This window comes from Phyllostomus hastatus, unplaced genomic scaffold, assembly GCF_019186645.2.
Source record: "Phyllostomus hastatus isolate PE091 unplaced genomic scaffold, TTU_PhHast_1.1 phas_contig_16, whole genome shotgun sequence".
Classification (NCBI taxonomy): domain Eukaryota; kingdom Metazoa; phylum Chordata; class Mammalia; order Chiroptera; family Phyllostomidae; genus Phyllostomus; species Phyllostomus hastatus.
In genome coordinates, this window is record NW_025333643.1 from 28,310,515 (window position 1) to 28,329,791 (window position 19,277).

General features: G+C 35.9%; 1 pseudogene; it reads right to left on the minus strand.

The window, feature by feature from the left end:
* Positions 1 to 839: 839 nt before the first annotated feature.
* Positions 840 to 1,225, minus strand: LOC123814595 (annotated as a pseudogene).
* Positions 1,226 to 19,277: the final 18,052 nt, after the last annotated feature.

The following is a 19,277-nucleotide window of genomic DNA, read 5'->3' on the forward strand; positions in this document are numbered from 1 at the left end:
AAGTCTACTTTAGATGCCCTGAGCTATAGATTTCAGATACGTCATAAGTGTCTTCTGAATGTCACCTGAGAAGATGTAAAATATAGATTTTACCTTCATAACCATTCATTTTCATATGGACTAATTTTCCAGTAAATCCTAATGAAATATAAGCTGATTATTATGTAGGAGACAATTAGGCAAACAAATGTAAAAATTACTTTCATATATACTGTAAAGCAACAGATGATATACAGTATCATTGGAACCCTCTAGCTACTGGGAATATGATGTGAGATGTTCTTAGGGTAAAGCATGTTAAAGTGATGGTAAATATGGGTGTTAATTTATAAGCTCATTAATAACTGAGTGATTTTTAAAGGAACTTTTTAATTACACCCAGAATCAAAATATAAGATATTTTGTCCTTGGATATTTCTAAAGTTGGCCCATTTAGACAGTCTTTTTTAAAGAAATTGTTTAAATTATTATCTTTTACTTTATTTTTTTTAAAGATTTCATTTATTTCTAGAGAGAGGGCAAAGGAAGGAGAAAGAGAGAGAGAGAAACATTGATGTGGAAGAGAAACATTAATTGGTTGCCCAACCCCCTCCATGTGTCCCAACTGGGGACTGAATTGCAAACCTAGGTATATTCCCTGACTGGGACTCAAACCTTTTGCTTTTCATGACAAGTCCCAACCAACTCAGCCACACTGACAAGGGCTATTTTTTTTACTGTTGTCCTACTTCAAGTGTTTTTTTTTTCAGTCAATGAAAGGGAAACCTTATTGAGGCCCCAGGGTCACAGGGTTTAGGCAGAAGACTGCCTTATAGGCCAGAGGAGGTGATGGCGGGGTTTTATTTAGCCTTCTTCTTGGGGTGCAGGTTGTTGGTGTGGCCACATTTCTTCATGCCGCAGTTGACAGCATGGGGGTGCAGGTAGGCATAACACTTGTGTCAGATCATCTTGTTGCAGTTGTACTTCTGGGTGAGCTGGTGGAGGGAAGGCTGGATGATACCACCACGCAGATGAAGCACCAAGTGCAGGGTGGACTCTTTCTGAACATTGTAGTCTGAGAAAGTGCTGCCATCCTGCAGCTGTTTGCCCACAAAAATCAGTCACTGCTGGTCAGGTGGCATGTCCTCCTGTCTTGGATTTTAGCTTTGACATTCTCAATGGTGTCACTGGGCTCAACCTCAAGGGTGATAGTCTTGCCAGTTAGGGTCTTAGCAAAGATCTGCATCTCTGTCTGCTTGGAAGGCCACATGGTCGCCACAACCAATGCACTCCGCCACCTCGTTGAGAAGAGCTAAATAGTTTTGAAATTGCCTTAGTTCTCTTATTACCTAAACAAATTCAGTTTGGGTTGTTATTTTTTTAAAATATTCAGATTGTACATGGATCAAATAATTTAGCCTTTATGCTTTACAAAAATGGTAGTATTAACATGGCAAATCCATGTCCTTAAAAAGGTGTGCGATGCTTATTCTGAACTGCTGTAGAATCATCATTTATATTCTTTATACCATGTGTTATAATTTTTCATACTTACATAATTTCTCCATTAAATCATAATGATCTTGAAGACAGAAACTTTCTTCTTTGCATCCAGCAATGAGTATTGGTGTCTAACAATGAGTATTACACATAGAATGTAAGCAACAAATGTTTTATTCTCTTATTTTTATTGAATTTGACAATTACTTGTTAATAAATAATTAAATTATTTTCATTGCAAACAGTACAAATAAGTAAAGAGACTAACATAAAGAAATAATTGCACTATCCAAGCATAATCAACAGTAATGATTTAGTGTACATTCTTCTAGTTTATTTTTCAATTTTATGCACTTAAACATAACACACACTGATTTGCACTGATATATATGATACATATAGAATAAAACGACATCATATTAAACATAATATTTTCATTCCCTGATTTTTAATGATATTGCAATGATTTTTAGTATTTTATTGGATTTTGTACTTGAAGTTAATTAAACTTAACTGTAATTAAATCAATTTTAAAAATGTGTAAAGAAAGATTATTTCCCCATTCAACCCAGTCCATAACTCTGAAGTAAACTATATTAATAATTTAATGTCTAGTCTTCCACACCTTCCCCTATATGTTCCTACAAACATAAACAGAAGCACATAAACATGTATGAGATTTTAACTCATTAAAAGCATTTTCACATGCCCTTTGGATCACAGTATGGAGAAGTGAACTTAAAAATATCAGCATTTTGTTTTCAGGAGTTTGATTGATAAGATATACACAATTTTTACTCATATTAGACTACTTTTATTAGTATTAGATTCTGAATCTATACTGTCAGTGTGTCTTAGAAAACATCTCTGGTAAATATGGTTTCTACATAGACAAAAGATAAGTACATGGCTCCTTTTGCAAATATTAATGTTAAAGACCCAAAGATAAATATCTGTTAAATTTAAATACCATTCAACATTGAGTAAAATTATTTCCTCTCAAGTGCCTAAGAAATATTTGTTGTCATCTTATCTAGAATGTGGAAAATTAGACTTCCATTCTCTCCAACCTTTTTTTAAAGGAGCCATGGGAAAATAACTTGAAGGTTAAAGCAACAGTCCTTGAGTTTACAGAAAGAGACACCTACAAAATTATTAAAAACACTTAAATTCACTAAGCTGCTTGTCAAACTTACATTAGTCTAATTAAATGGTTGTTTTCATCACTTCCTATAATTTATTTTACCCTAGATAAGAGGCAAATATATCAGCCTCTGAATAGTATTAAATATTTCTCTCATAATATACCATCGACAAAGTCCTGCTGAATTAATGAATTGTGTGCATGTTTGAAAATGGGATTGTACTTGTCTAATTGTGGCATCAGTTGTCATGGTAACTATCAGCCAATCAGTGAATAAGTGCCTTTACTTGGAAGTGTTTCGTTGAAGAAAGCTTTGTGCAGTTGTCAGCCTGAGATTTATGATGGTAAAACTATATTTGGCAGGCAAATCAATGCGTTGTCCACTCTTTGTGTTTCTGCCCTCATTTTAAGTCAACTCCTTGATATTAAAGTAGAATATTAAGAGGCCTTAGGTCTTTGGAGCAGTTTTGTTATTAACAGATAACTTTTTATAAACTGTGTATGGGGTGACTAGCTCTTTGTATACATATCCAATGAAGGCATCCTTTGGTATTTCTTTGTATTTGTAACTGAAAATTTCAGATCTTGAAAGCAAGTGGGTATTAGAGGATATCTTTTTATGTGTACTATTAAAACATGTCGAATGATCTATAAATTACCCTACATAGATAAACAGTGGATTAAAATTAGGCTCTCTCATCCTGTCATCACTATAATATTAATCACTGGGGTTTGGGTCTTTAATGTTAATATGTACCTTTTAACAGTATATGTCACTACATATTAAATTACATGATAGCTGACAGATTTTTAAATCAAAACATTTTTTCTCTCCTTATGTCATAACATGATAAGAAAGAGTAATTTTGCTTATATAGAATATTGCTTAATTTTGCACATTTTTCACAGTTTATATTTGCAATGAACTGGGATGTTTTTATCAGTACCTATTCTTGCTGACATGCATACAAAAACAGGTGAGAAACATTTTCATTTATTGTACATAGAGCTAAACAAAGTAATTCCCATAAAATCAATACTATTTCATTAATGTTTAGTAAAGCAAAATTGGGATAAAATACCAAGACTTCTAAGTTATTTATTTTCTTTCACCTGGAATGAATTTTGTTATCCAAAACACATTTTTTAAATGGTGAGGAAACACATGACTTTTATGTCCTAATCAATCCAAAATAGAAAGACTTATTACATGTCTTAGAGTTTAGAATGAGTCATTTACTTTCACTCCTCATAAATTTTTAATATTCAGAGATTTATGGATAAATTGCATATAGCTAGTTGACATAAAATATTATATATCCATTGAAGAATGAGCAGGTGAGATTGTTTGTGTATTAGTTAATGCTAAAAACAAAACCCCTTCTACAAATCCTGTCATCTTAATTTTGTCAACTGCTACTGCACAAATCCATTCTAGAAGTGAAAATTGTGTGGAGTAGGCATGTAGCAAGATGATACTTTGTCTAGAGTAAGCAAATAAATCAACTAACCTTTCTTTAGCTCATTGGATTAAATGTAAAGTAAATCTTTCTCCACTAGACTGTGTTTCTATTATAATTTGTATAGTTATTATGATGATACATTTATCTCCTCTATTAGACTATAAGATCCACAAAAGTAGAAACCATATCCTATACATCATTGTGTGGTTAGCATTTTGAACGATCAATGTTGAGTCACAAAAAATTTAAGTGAATATGGGTGAAGCTGCTTATTGAGAATATATTTATGGAAGTTGAAAATGTAGAGATTTTTGTCCTGGCTGAATAGCTCAGTTGATTGAAACATCATCCCACGCACCAAAAAGTTGCAGGTTTGATCCCCAGTCAGGGCCCATACCATACCTAGGTTGCGGTTCCATGTCCTTTCAGGAGGCAATCAGGAAACAATTAATCAATGTTTCTACCTCTCTCTCTATCTCCCTCTCCTCCTTCCTCTCTCTCTAGAATGAATTAAAACATATCCTTAGGTGAGGATTAAAAAAAAAAGAAAGAATGAATATGTAGGGCTTTATTAGGTTTCTTTAACCTCTCTTAAATTCTTTTTTAAATCATTTTATTGTTGTTCAATTACAATTGTTTCCATTTTCCCCCACCACTCATCCCCCACCTCAACCAAACCTCCCTCCCTTCCCTGTTTCCACCCTCTGCCTTTGTTTTTGTCCACATGTCCTTTACAGTAGTTCCTAAAAGCTCTTCCCCCCACTCTCCCCTCCCCCCTCCTGTCTGTCTATTGTTAGATTGTTCTTAATTTCAATGTCTCTGGGTATTTTTTGTTTTGTTTTGTTCTTTTGTTGATTGTGTTCCAGTTAAAGGTGAGATGATACGGTATTTGTCCCTTACTGCCCAGCTTATTTCACTTAACATAATGCTCTCCAATTCCATCCATGCTGTTGCAAATGGTAGGAGCTCCTTCCTTCTCTCTGCTGTGTAGTATTCCATTGTGTAAATGTCCATTGTTTTTTGATCTACTCATTTACTGATGGGCACTTAGGTTGCTTCCTGCATTTAGCTATTGTAAATTGTGCTGCTATGAACATTGGGGTACATAGATTCTTTTGGATTGGTGTTTCAGGGCTCTTAGGATATAATCTTAGCAGTGGAATTGCTGGGACAAAAGGCAATTCCATTTTTGGTTGTCTGAGGAAATTCCATACTGTTTTCCACAATTGTTGCACCAATCTGCATTCCCACTAACAATGAAGTAGGGTTCCCTTTTCACCAGTAGGTCACCAACACTTGCTGTTTCTTAATTTGGTTATGATGGCAATTCTGACTGGTGAGAAGAGGTATCTCATTGTGATTTTAATTTGCATCTCTCTGATGGCTAGTGATGCTGAGCAACCTTTCATATGTCTCTGTGCCTTCCATATGTCCTTCTTGGAGAAGTGTCTGTTCAGGTCCTTTGCCCATTTTTTGATTGGGTTGTTTGTCTTCCTGGAGTGGAGTCATGTGAGTTCTTTATGTATTTTGGACATCAAACCCTTGTCTGAGGTATCATCGGCAGTTATAACTGGTTCTCTTTTAATTTTAATGCTGTTTTCTTTGGCCCTGCAGAAGAATTTAAATTTGATAAAATCCCACTTGTTTATTCTTTATGTCCTTTGCTTTAAGGGACATATCAGTGAACATGTTGCAGTGTGGAATGTCTAAGATTTTCCTGCTGATGTTTTCCTCTAGGACTTTTATGGTCTTAAAACTTATATTTAAGTCTTTTATCCATCTTGAATTTATTTTTTGTGTATGGTGTAAGCTGGTGATTGAGTTTCACTATTTTGCATGTAGTTGTCCAGCTGTCCCAACATCATTTGTTGAAGAGGCTATTTTTACTCCATCTTATGCTGCTGTCCCCTTTATCAAATATTAATTGACTGTAGAGACTGGGGTTTATTTCTGGGTTCTATGTTCTGTTCCATTGGTCTATGTGTCTCTTCTAATGCCAGTACCAGGCTGTATTGATTATAGTGGCCTTGCAATACAGTTTGATATCAGGTATTGTGATCCCTCTTACTTTGGTCTTCTTTCTCAAAATTGCTGCTAGCTATTTTGGGGTCCTTTATGGTTCCATATAAATTTATGAAATGTTTGTTCTATATCTGTGAAATATGTCATTGGTACTTTAATAAGGATTGCATTGAATCTATAAATTGCTTTGGGTAGTATGGACATTTTGATGATGTTAATTCTTCCAATCCATGAATATGGTACATGCTTCCATTTGTTTGTGTCTTCCTTAATTTCTTTCTTCAGTGTTGAATAGTTTTCTGAGGACAGGTCTTTTACCTTCTTGGTTAGATTTATTCCTAGGTACTTTACTCTTCTTGTTGCTATATCTAATGGGATTTTTTTCTTGATTTCTGTTTCTGATATTTCATTGTAGGTGTACAAAAATGACTTTGATTTCTGAGTATTGAATTTGTATTTCACTGTTTTGCCAAATTCATTTATAAGGTCAAATAGGTTTTTGGCAGAGTCTATAGGATTTTCTATGTACACTGTCATGTCATCTGCAAATAATGACAGTTTTAAATTCCTCCTTTCCGATTTGTATGCTTTTTATTTTTATTTCTTTCTGTCCTAGGACTTCCAATACTATATTGAATAGAAGTGGTGAAAGTGGGAATCCTTGTCTTGTTCCTGATCTTAGTGGGAAAGCTCTAAGTTTTTTCCCATTGAATATGATGTTGACTGTAGGTCTTTCACATATGGCCTTTATTATACTGAAGAATGCTCCCTCTATTCACCCTTTCTAAGTGTTTTTATCATAAATGGGTGTTGTACCTTACCAAATGCTTTTTCCTCATCTATTGATATGATCATGTGGTTTTTGTCTTTTGTTTTGTTTATGTGATGTATTATGTTTACTAATTTGCAAATATTGTACCATCCTTGCATTCCTAGGATGAATCCTACTTGAACATGATGTACGATCTTCTTAATGTATTGCAGGATGTGGTTTGCCAATATTTTGTTGAGAATTTTAGTGTGTATGTTCATCAGTGATAATGGCCTGAAGTTTTCTTTCTTTGTTATGTCTTGATCTGGTTTTGGGAATAGGACGATGCTGGCTTCATAAAGAGAGTTTGGGAGTCAACCATCTTCTTGAATTTTTTAGAATACTCTGTAAAGGACACGGGTTAGTGCTTCCTTAAATGCTTTGTAAAACTCTCCTTTGAAACTGTATGATCCAGGGCTTTTTTGTGTTGGAAGCTTTCTGATTACCACTTCAATTTCATCAGCTGTAATTGGTCTGTTCAGGCTTTCTGTTTCTTTTTCATTGAGCTTTGGGAGATTATATTCTTCTAGAAATTTGTCCGTTTCACCTAGGTTTTCAAATTTCTTGGCATACAGTTCTTCATAGTAATTCTTATAATCCTTTGTATCTCTGTCATATCAGTTGTAATCTCCCCCTTTTCATTTCTGATTGTGTTTATTTGGTTCCTCTCTCTTTTTTTCTTGATGAGTCTCCTTACAAGCTTGTCATTTTGTTTATCTTTTCAAAGAACCAGCTTCTGATTTATTGATCTTTAGAATTGTGCTTTTAGTCTCTATGTCACTTAATTCTGCTCTGATCTTAGTTATTTCCTTCCTTCTCCTTCCTCTGGTCTGTCTTTGTTGTTGTTCAAGTTCTTGTAGGCATAGGGTTAACTTGTTTGTTTGAAATGTTTCTGGGTTTGTTTGTTTTTTTGTATTTTTTTGGTAGTCCTGCATTGCTATGAACTTCCCTTTCAGGACTTCCTTGCTGTGTCCTGTAAGTTTTGGATTGTTGTGAGTTCTTTTTCATTTCTTTCCAGAACTTTTTGATTTCTCCCCTAATCTCATTCTTGACCAATTCATTGTTTAATAGCATGGTATTCAATCTCCATGAGGCTGAGTGTTCTTAAATTTTTTTTCTTGAGGTTGGTTTCTAGTTTGACTCCCTTGTGGTCAGAGAAAATGCTTGATATGATTTCAGTTTTCTTGAATTTGTTGAGGCTTGTTTTGTGTCCTATCACGTGGTCTATCTTTGAAAATGTTCCATGTGTATTTGAAAAGACTGTGTATTTAGCTTCTTTGGGATGGAGGGCTCTATGTATATCAGTTAAGTCCATTTCATCTAGGGAATTGTTCAATGCTACAATATCTTTGTTGATATTTTGTTTGGAAGATCAATCCATTTTTTACTGTGGTTTGTTAAAATCCCCTACTATAATTGTATTGCTGTAAATATTTTCTTGAAGTCCTCCAAGATTTTCTTTATGTATTTGTGTACTCCTATGTTGGGTGCATATATAATTGCAATGTTTATGTCTTCCTGATGGATTGTTCCCTTGAGTATTATTAAGTGACTTTCTGAGTCTTTTTTTATGGCTCTTTTTTTGAGATCCATTTTGTCTCATGTGAGTATTGCTACCCCAGCTTTTTTTCCTGCCCATTTACTTCAAATATTTGTTTCCAGCCCTTCATTATCAGTCTGTGTAGGTCTTTTGTCCTGAGGTGGGTCTCCTGTAGGCAGCATAAGTGTGGGTCATGTTTTCTTATCCATTCAGATATTGTGTGTCTTTGATTGGAACATTTAACCCATTTACATTTAAGGTTATTATTGATAGGTACTTATTCATTTCCATTTTTTCATACCTGTGTTTCTCTCTCTCTCACTGTTTTTCTTCCTGTTCTTAAAACAGACCCTTTAGCATCTCTTGCAGAGCTGGTTTAGTGGAAGTGTATTCTTTGAGGCTTCTTTTGTCTGTAAAGCTTCTTATTTGGCCTTCCATTTTAATTGAGAGTCTTGCTGGATAAAGTAGTCTTGATTGCAGGCCTTTGTTAATCATTACTTGGAACATTTCTTGCCATCCCTTTCTTGATTGGAGCCTTTCCATTGAGAAGTCAGCCTCTAGTGTTATCAGAGCTCCCCTGTATATTACTTCCTGTTTCTCCCTTGCTGCCTTTAAGATTCTCTCTTTGTCTTGGAATTTTGCCATTTTAGTTTTGATGTGTCTTGAAGGGGGCCTCTTTGTGTTCCTTTTGATTGGGACTGTCTGTGTTTCCTGGATTTATGTGACTTTTTCTCTCATCCAATTAAGGAACTTTTCCATCATTAATTTTTCAAATAGGTTTTCTATCTCTTGCTCTTCTTCTTCTCCTTCAGGTATTCCTATTATATGGATATGATTACATTTCACATTGTCCTGCATTTCCCTTAATCCCTCTTCATTCTTTCTGAGCCTCTTTTCCCTCTCTTGCTCTTTCTGAGTGTTATTTTCTACCTTGTCCTCCAGCTCACTGATCCAATCTTCTGCTTCATCAATCCTGCTTTTGATTCTTTCTACTATTTTCTTCCATTCAGAAATTGTATTCTTCATTTTCTCTTGGCCCTTGTTGATAGTTTCTATTTTCTTCTTTATGTTGATATAGTTTGCAGTGAGTTCATTGTAGTTTCCCTGTAGTTTCTGATAATTCTCTGTGAGCTCATTGAGATTCCTGATAAACATTGCTTTGAGCTCAATATCTGGTAGTTTATTTCCTTTAGCATTCTTTCTGAGGCTTCCTTCTTTCCTTTCATTTGGAGATTGTTTCTTTGTCTTCACTTGTTTTTGAGACTCTTCTTGTTAGCCTCAGCTTCTTAAATTGATGTGTTCTGGCTCCCTGGGTTTATGGTTTGAACTTCTATGGTAGATTACCTGTGACAGTCAGTGGTGTAGTCTCCTTGATCTCCTGATATCACTGGTCTTGGGCTGTTGTTTAAGTTGTCTCTGTGTTTGTCTTTGCATTTTGATGGTTGTTGGGTCTTTCTTTCGTGGGCCCTTTTCATCAGCTGGTTAACTGAGGGTCACTCTGTCCACCACCTCTTGTATTTTGTTTTGCTGATATGAACAGGTTGTGTTGAAGCTGGTTCTTCTGTGTGTACAAGGTTTCGAGTCTTCTCTCTCACTCTTGTTCAGTTGTTTGTTCTGGCTAATTTCTCCTCTATTTAGTTGTATTTCCAGATAGATCCTAGATTGAGGTTAGTGTAGCTCCTTCTTTCTCCTTCACCTTCTTCTGTTGTTATCTGTTGGTGGTTCCTTTGTTGTTGGATTTCCTCTTCCATTGGGTATCCTACTGTTCACAGCTTCCACCTATTCTTTCTTTGTGATCACTTGGAGCGGGAAGGCAAAATGGTTTAGGACAGCAAGAGAGTATTCTATGATATTTACAGTAGCAGATGGTATAGAAGTGATAGGAGATCCTCTGGCTATGTATAGTGTTGTCAGTGATACTGCACTCAATTATGTACTTTTTTGAAAGTGTTGAAAAAAGATAAGACTCTTGTTGGGGAGGTAAGAATTTTTATTTGGATTTGAAAGCAGTGAGGTTGTGGGAGGTCAGATTCTGAGGTAAGGTGAGAGTAAAGGATAGTAAATAGGTGTAGTATGTGAGAGAATAGAGTTAAGCACTATGGTAATAGAGTTTAGGAAACTGTGAAGTGGGCTAAGATCTGGGAGGGGTGTTGTGTGGTATTGTAATTGTATGGAACAGTTATATTTACAATAATATTAGAGCAACAATCATATGACAGAATCTATGTGTTCTGGATATCAAGAGTAGGGAATATATTACCTTGAGTAGTGTTCTAATGGAACACAAGTATAGTGAAGGACAGTAAATTAGCAATACACTATGAAAGAGAGAACAGGGGAAACCTGTCAAATGATACAAAGTAACTAGCCAAGCAAAGGAGACTAAACAGAAAGAAGAGGAATACAAAAATACTATTGAAATAAAAGATGTGAGAATAATGAAAAAATAATAATACAAATATGCAATAACTTGCAGGTTCTCTGTAATAGTAAAGTGAATTTTGTCTCACTGTGTTAGCTTTTGGAATGACCCCTTTTGGGTCCAACTCTGAAGTTTTCACAGTTCCAGGTTTTTCTGTCTCACTTGTGGGAATTGAAGAGGAAGAAGAAGAAGGAGGAGGAGGAGGAGGAGGAGGAGGAGGAGGATGGAAGAAGAGATAGATAAAATTTGAAAGAAAGGAAGAAGGAATAAAACAAGAAAGGGAGGAAAAAAGGAATTGAGAGATAAAAATAATAGAAATTCAGAAAATAAAGAATTACTTAAAAAAAAAAACCTCTTGCTAGTTTCTAACTGGCCAAACCAGTTTTGTTTGTCTTCCTGGATGCAGCAGGCTGAGGGGCAATTGGTTTTGCTTTTCTCCCTTCCTGATCTGCACTCAGTCAGCCTGGGGTGCACACTCTCCCTGGGGCTAGCTGGGCACCTCTACCCAGGGCCTTAGGTGTGAGATCCAGGTCTTCCACAGAGCACACTCTCCCTGGACTGTGGCCACGCACTCAGCCAAGCCACCTCCGGTCTCTCAGGTTCTGGTGTACACCCTTCCCACGGCTATGGGAATGTGTAGGGCCTTCCAGGCCACGTTGGGAGCAGTGCCTGGCTGGGTGGGGAGGACGCCAGAGCTGCTGCTGTAGGAGAATTCCCCAAACGGTGTCTCTTTTTTCATTTTTTGTGTTTGAGAAATTCCTCCTACTCAAGCCTGCCTCTCCGTACTGAGGCCTGGTCTCTCACACAGCCCAATTCTCCAACCAGACGAGGGACTATTGGGGTCAGAGTCCATCATGGCCCAACTCTCAACTCTCCCCAGCTGATGTCCACAGACTCTTTGGGTGCTCACAGCCCCTGTGTGCTTTCCATTTAGTCCTTATTCCCCTCTCTGTGACCTCAAGCAACCAGGTCTCTCCCAGTGCTGCTCAAACCTTGTTAGGCTGGGGAGGGAGCAGTTGACCCAGCTTTCTCCCAAGAACCCTGTGGCAGACCTGGCAGGCACTGGGCCTGGGGCTGCAGCCACTCTGGGCCCTGTGCTGGTCCTTGGGACCTTATTGTTCTGAGGCACCCTCTTTACCATCTGGTTTTTCAATGTCAATTACAATTTTCAGTCTACTATCTTCATATATACTGGGGTACTGTTGGCTGTTTGCTCTATTCCTCTGTAGATTGGCTAGGTTTTTCTCCCATGTGTAGAGAGAAGTAGATTCCACTCCCTTCTACCTAGCCACCATCTTCCTCTCCTCTTCTTAACCAAATTTAATTAATTTATTCTGTAATAATACTCTTCTCTAATAGAAAATGTCTTATTTCACCTGCATTTATAGTTTTTAGCCTAATTTTGAACCTGTCTACTTATTAATCTAATTAGCTATTATGAACAAGTTTCTGTTATTCAATGCAAACTTTTTAGAATACTACAGATTATTGGGCTCCACTCTTCAGAATTTTGATTTTAGCAGAATTAAGACTAGGCCCAAGAAATTGCATTGCTAAACTCCTAGGTGATGCTAATGCTGCTAGTCCAGGGAATGACTTTGAAAAGTCCTTAGTTACACAATATATGCTAGATCATCAGAGAGAGAGAGCAGCAGTCTCAATGAATTAAAAAAAAATAACAACTTAAAAGCAAGAGAGAGAAGAACAAAACTAACAGCAGAAATAAACTGAAGTAGAAAAGAAATATAAAATAGAGAGGATCAATGTGCCCAAAGATGTAGAAAACTTGATAAAGTCTCAATAAATTTGAACAACAAAAAGAGCAAAGACACAAATAATATCAGAAATGAAAGAAACATCACTATACATTCCAGGGAAACAGAATATTTTGAAAAGTTACTGTATGCTAAAGAACTTGAAACATTAAACAAAATACTTAGGTTCTCAAAGTAATAGAACTATTTTGTTGATATACAAAAAGAAATTGAAAGTCATATACTCATAAAGATTGAATATGTAAATAAAATCTTTGAACAAAGAAAACTCCAGACTGAAATGAAGCCACCAGTTTTATATAAGAAGAAATATAATTTTAAAAAGACTCACCCAGAAAATTAATCTATTCTTATTCTGCCCTTTTTCTCAAAAGATAGTTTTGCTGGGTTCACAATTTTATTTTAACAATAATTTTCTCTCCTAACTGAATATATTTTACCTTCTTTCTTCCATTGTTGCTTCCCAGACCTCTGCTGATTTCCTTCCTCTTTAGCAACTTTTAAGAATGTTTCTTTTGAGTTGGATGTTCTGTAGTTTCATTACAGTTGTCTAGCTTTTTAAATTCCTGTACTTTATATGTTGTCCTTTTTATATTTGTAAGCTCATCCTTAATAAAATGTACAAAAGTTTCAGACATTTTCTCTCCTTCACTGTTATCTGTAGTGTGTTTTTCTGGAACTTCCACTGAGAGTATATTAGACATTTTTCTTCTCTTCTCCATATAACTTAATTTTTTGCACTTCACATCTCTGTCTCACTACACTATATTTGAGTACTTTCTTTGGATTTGTCCTCTAGTTTCACCATTCTCACTTCAACAGTGCCCAATGTATTATAAATATAATCCACCCATTAAGTTTAATTTTTAACAGTTACATTTCTTATTTCTAAAAATTCATTTTGGTTAATCACTCTTTTGGTAATTTTTCTTTGCTTGTTCATATTTTGTCTAGTTTTTATTTATTTAATCCTATACTACATTAGTATTTTATAGTTTACATCTGATAATTCCATTATCTATAATCTTCAAGTATAGATTTAAACCTTCATTGTGTGTGCTGACTCTCACTCATTGTGCCTTATTTCATTTTATGTTTGGTGATTTCCTTTCTATTGTGAGCCCAAATTTTGTTGTTCTTGACCTGTAGAAATACGAATGAAACACATTTGAGATTCATTCACCTAGAAAGGATTTATAGTTTTAATGTTGGACTGCTTTAGAGCTTTTCAAGTTTTCAGTTTAATGCAGGAATCCAAGGTTTAGTCTCCATAGACATGTAGTCATCCACAATTAAGCCTCCTTGTTCCAGCACTGGTGTTGACATTTTACTTCTAGGACTTCTATGACCCAGGGGGCATCAGATACTTTAATTACTTTATTCCCCTAATTTTACTGAGAGCCCAACAGTACATTAAAAGTGCACTAGGCTTATTTTTATCTTGGATCTTGGCTGGATTGTGGTATAAAGACCCTTCTGAGTATCTAGTCTACCAACTACTAGAAGCAAAAATCCTGAAAGTACCATCTTTTTCTTGTAGGACATTTGGAAAATCCATAAAAGCCAAAATAAAAAATTAAAATCTCATCATTGTGCCATCCAGAACACCCCTGTTAATAATTAGATATCTTTCAAAAATACGCACACCCTCACATAATATAAATATAAATACTTATAGATAGAACTTTTTTGTATTATTTGGATAAAGAATGTCAGATATGCCATCTGAATGTGACCATCACTACCTTCTTCACCTAGCATGACAAACAATATCAATTACTGCTTCCCAACCCTGGAACTTCTTATGGTGTGATCAGTTTCACATCATCAAAATTATGGGCTGCAAGTATCAGTCATTTGCAGTTAGTTGTGACTTAGTTATATAAGTTAATGGTCTTTTGTTCCTTTTTTAAAATTAATAAAGAATGTTTATTTTTCAGTCTTTAAAAATTAAAATCAGCTGAAGCAATTTTATGAGACTCAAATAAAAAGAATTATATTATTTTGACTAATTAAACATTCAAAAAATGTATTGAAGAGAACAGAATTAGGAAGTAAAACTGTCAATCCCAAAATAGTAAATGTCAACACACATATGTCATGGGAGGAAAACATTCCAGGTATCAGCATGAATTAACATCTATATTATAAATAAGATATGTTATGCCACAAATAATCTTCACTCTTAATGAATAATACATCTTTATTTAATACCTATAATATATCAGAACTATACTGGAATTAAAGGTGCAGAAGGGAGACTTCTCTTCAAAAGTCTATATTTTGTTTATAAAGATTTTAGTTCAAGGGTTCAGCACACTACAACCTGTATCCATCATGCCTCCAGCATGTGAGTAAAGTTTTATTGGCACACAGCAATGCCTACTTGTTTATATGTTGTCTATGACTGTTTCTATGCTAAAACTCTGGAGCTGAGTAGCTGACACATAGAAAGTATGGCTGAAAATATTTAATTTCTGGACTTTTACAGAACGTGTTTGCTGACCCCTGTGAGTTATTCAGGTATTAATTACACAAGAAACAAAGGTTAGAAGTTGGTAAGATCTAGGCAGTCCTCATTTCCCCCAGCCTTTCTTTAAGGCTTCACTCCTGCTATAAACTGCTAAGACATATTTGAAGGTAAATAACTCCCAGGCACCTAGTGAACTGTGTAACCACCTTATACAATTCACCTTAAGGTAATCTCACCTTATACAATTCAAACCTATCTGCTATCTTTTATCCAAATTTAGGCTGTCTATTTCTATCTCCACACACCTCCAATTTGTTTCTATTAACAGAAAATGGAAAAAATATAAATAACATAGAAATACTAAATTTATGGTTCCAAAATTACGACCTCTACAATTAAGATAGGAGTCTTAGAGAAGGTGTTATTGGAGATGGACCTTCAGAAACAAAAGGAATTCTGATACATATGAGGAGCACAGAAGTTATTATGGTCTAGGAGAAAGGCACAAGCAGAAGGGAAGGGCAGAAAGGAACATAGGGTGGTCAGAAGCAACACCAAAACCAAACGAAATCAGTAGGCCTGGGTAAGTGAAAGAGAATTTAAAAGAGCTGATTTGAACATGGAAGACCTTAAAACAATAAACTGATTCCATTTTTCCCATTTTGTGGGCATCATTGGTGTAAGAGCTTTGACTAGGAAGATTTAAATACATGCAAGGTCATTTTTCTTAGTCTTTGCAATGAGTTATCATCTTAAAAATAATTAAGCTATATATAATTTATATATAGATAATGTGCATATAATGTATATAATGTAGATATGTATATATAATGTGTATAATGTATATATGTATATATTATATATAATGCATATATAATGTGCATTATTTATATAATTTTTATATGTATATAATGTATATATTCTGTGTGTGCGTTCACATATCCTTATTCATTCTTTCTAACACCCATTGTTATTTCCATGAAGAAACTGAAGTTCATTCATACAAAGAGGTTTAGCAGATTGTGCAAGATCACACAGCAGACTAAACACATTCCTGTACTTAAATCCTCTTATTCTAGGTGTCTACTCTTATTCTAGGTCCCAACTCTTAATTCTAGGTCCCCGCTCTTAATCCCATGTTTATATAGCCTTTGATCAGTTGTTAAAGTTATGTGCATTGACTATGACCATTTTTGTCTGATAGCAAATTTAGGGAAACTAGAAACACCTCACCAAAAAGAAAAAAAAATAATAGAGGATGAATGAAAGGAAAATATTTGGCAAGGAGAACTTATAAATATGCTTCAAATATCCCAACTTCAATAAAAGGGAAATGAACTATGAAATTACTGAGGGAGGCAGTATATGAAAATGAAGGCATTGATACTTCATTCAAACCTCTTAATATATAAAGTTAAATATTCACTTCATTTTAAGTGAATGATTCTGTCAAAAGAATTAATTTTCTGAGCAATGAAGATATTCATTTAGCATGATTCTACCATCTGCACTTTATGAACCAGATTATACTCTTTCAGAAAAAGGAAGTTCACACAATGCATTTAAACTACATCAATACCAAATCAAAAATGTTTCCCTAAAATTGAGGAAATCACCAAGTAAAAGTTAATCACCTGCCCCCTTAGTGGATAGTGACCATTACAGCATAATAGATAACAAATGCTTTTCCCAGATGGTTTTTTAAACTTTAGCACTTTATTCACACTATGTGAATGCAGAAATCAATTCTCAACCAAAAAGGAAAACTCTCACAGCACATAGGTTTCCACAGTCCTAGTATCCCAGGAAAGTTCTTTTAAATACGCTTTCATTTTCTAAAGAATTTACAGGGATTTTAGACAAAAATGCCCACCAGAGCATAGCAGTTCACTTGAGTGGGGAAAGCAGGCTTGTGGATACTTTAATAAAGGAAGAACTTCCTCCATATATGAGAAGAAGCAGCACCTCAGAGCCAGTGAATTGTTTCCGCTTGAAAATCGTGCCTCATTGTAGTACACTGTTTCAGTTTTTCAATGCAAGGTAGAACTCTAGATACTTGGGTAAAATTACCTATGTTTTTAAATATAGGTAATGTATTTTGGTAATTAAATAAAAAAATGTTTAAGTTGCCGAGTGGACTAAAACCACATTTGCATGTTAGGCAGACAAGCAGGCTGCACCTTATCCATTTTTCATTCGAGCATATGTTATTTACCAAAGATCAAAACAAAACATGAAACATGAATAAACACAAAAGAAAAAGTCATTAGGAGAAAACCATGATACTCTTTTATAACCGAGATGACTACCTAATAATCAGATTTATCTTTCACTTTTGCCTTTTTTACTCATTCATTCATTTAACAAATATTCACTTAGGGTTTCCTTGGTGTCAGGCTCAGCAGCTGGTGATAGGAAAAAAAGTGTGTAATCAAATAATTATAACCATTTAACATGTGCTAGTTAAGGTATACACTAAAATCCTATGAGAGCACAGAGTGGGAAATGTTAACTGTCCTCCAGGAGTTCAGGAAGCCTCACTGGATTTAATGGCAGCTGTTGGTTTTGCTTGCTTACCATTAATTTCCCATTTTGCTGATGACATTGCCTCTGTTTTAGTGTGAGGACGGTTTTAGTCTTTGTAGATTAATCAAATCTACCTCCAATTTGTATTTCTTATTCAAGTTGGATGACCTACACAGAATAGAGAGGACTTCACTGGTCCACAAGATTTGACCTCCATTAGCTACACAGTTAGGAATCAAGATTCAACCTCCATCAGCTACAAGATCAGGAAACGTGGCAATGCAGCTAGGGGTTCTTGCCCTCGGTGTACTTTGTCTTAGTTTAGACATGATAGCTTGGAAATATCACTCCCTGTCACATCTCATTGGCCCAAATTAGCCACATGGTCTCATCACAGAATCTAAAAACCGAACCAATTCATTTTAAGACCCCCATCTGAAAAAAGCTATCCACTTGTTCCTGGAGTCTAGATCCTTGAATTTTTCTTTTCTGTCGCTTGAAAGATCAATATATTCTATCATTATGTGAGCCATTCAATGTTCTTCCAAGAAAGTTTCATTTTATTTTCCAAGCTAGTTAGAGTCATTTTTGCAAGTGAACAATGATAACTGATATGCTAGAAGAGATACCATGCCTTCCTGTTTTACTGTTAAGGGATAGGCCAGGATATCTCTAAAGCCAACGTGAGGCAGGAACTAATGGCATATATCCACATTTATAAGACCATTCTTTTATAATTTCTCCCTTTTCTTTCCCACTGTCATTTCAGACCCTCATTCTAACTCCCTACTGACAGTTTCTCTGCCACCTGTCTCTATCAGAATCACACTATATATGGTTGCAAATTAATCCCCTTAAAATACAATTTCAATGATATGACCACCACACATATGCACACATGTATACACAAACACAGAAACTTAGGAAACCAATTCTTATTCCCTACTGAACTGAATCCTATAGGCCTCCAAAATATCTATCTTACTTTCTTAGTTCTATCCTATGGCCCAATAAATAATTCTCATTCCTCAAGGTCTGCTTGTACAAGATCCAGCAAAAGTAATGCCTGCTTGAGTGTGGTTGGTAGGATAATAATAATAATATGGGTGTCGGGGGACGGAAGATGGTGGCTTTACACTAGGCAGTGTTTTTCTCGGCTTCTGTGAAGAGGAGGGAAGCTCATGGATCAGTGGAGAAACAGAGCAAGTGGACTAGGTTTCCGAATCACTTTTGAAAGCAGGACATCAAAAATTATTGCAATCACTGAAAAACCAGACGGTAAGGAGACTGCTTCAGGACAAAAGGGGCCCAGGGATCAGCACGGGGTCTAGGGGTGTGCAGTCCCCAGGCCCAGTGCTCCCGGGTCTGCCTCAGGGCTCCCGGGAGAGGGGAGTCACTGCTCCCTCCCCTGAATACGGGGGTGAGCAACTCCAGGGGAGAACATGTTGCTAGAAGGAACAGATTGGCCAGTTGGACTGGGAAAAAATCACCCCGGGACTATGAACACCCACCCAGAGGCCTGGGAGCAGTGAGGGCCTCTAGCCGACATGACCAGGGGCAGCCTGGAAGAGCACCCGCACCCCTAGCCCAGTGGAAGTGCAGATCGGTGGAGAGCCCAGAGC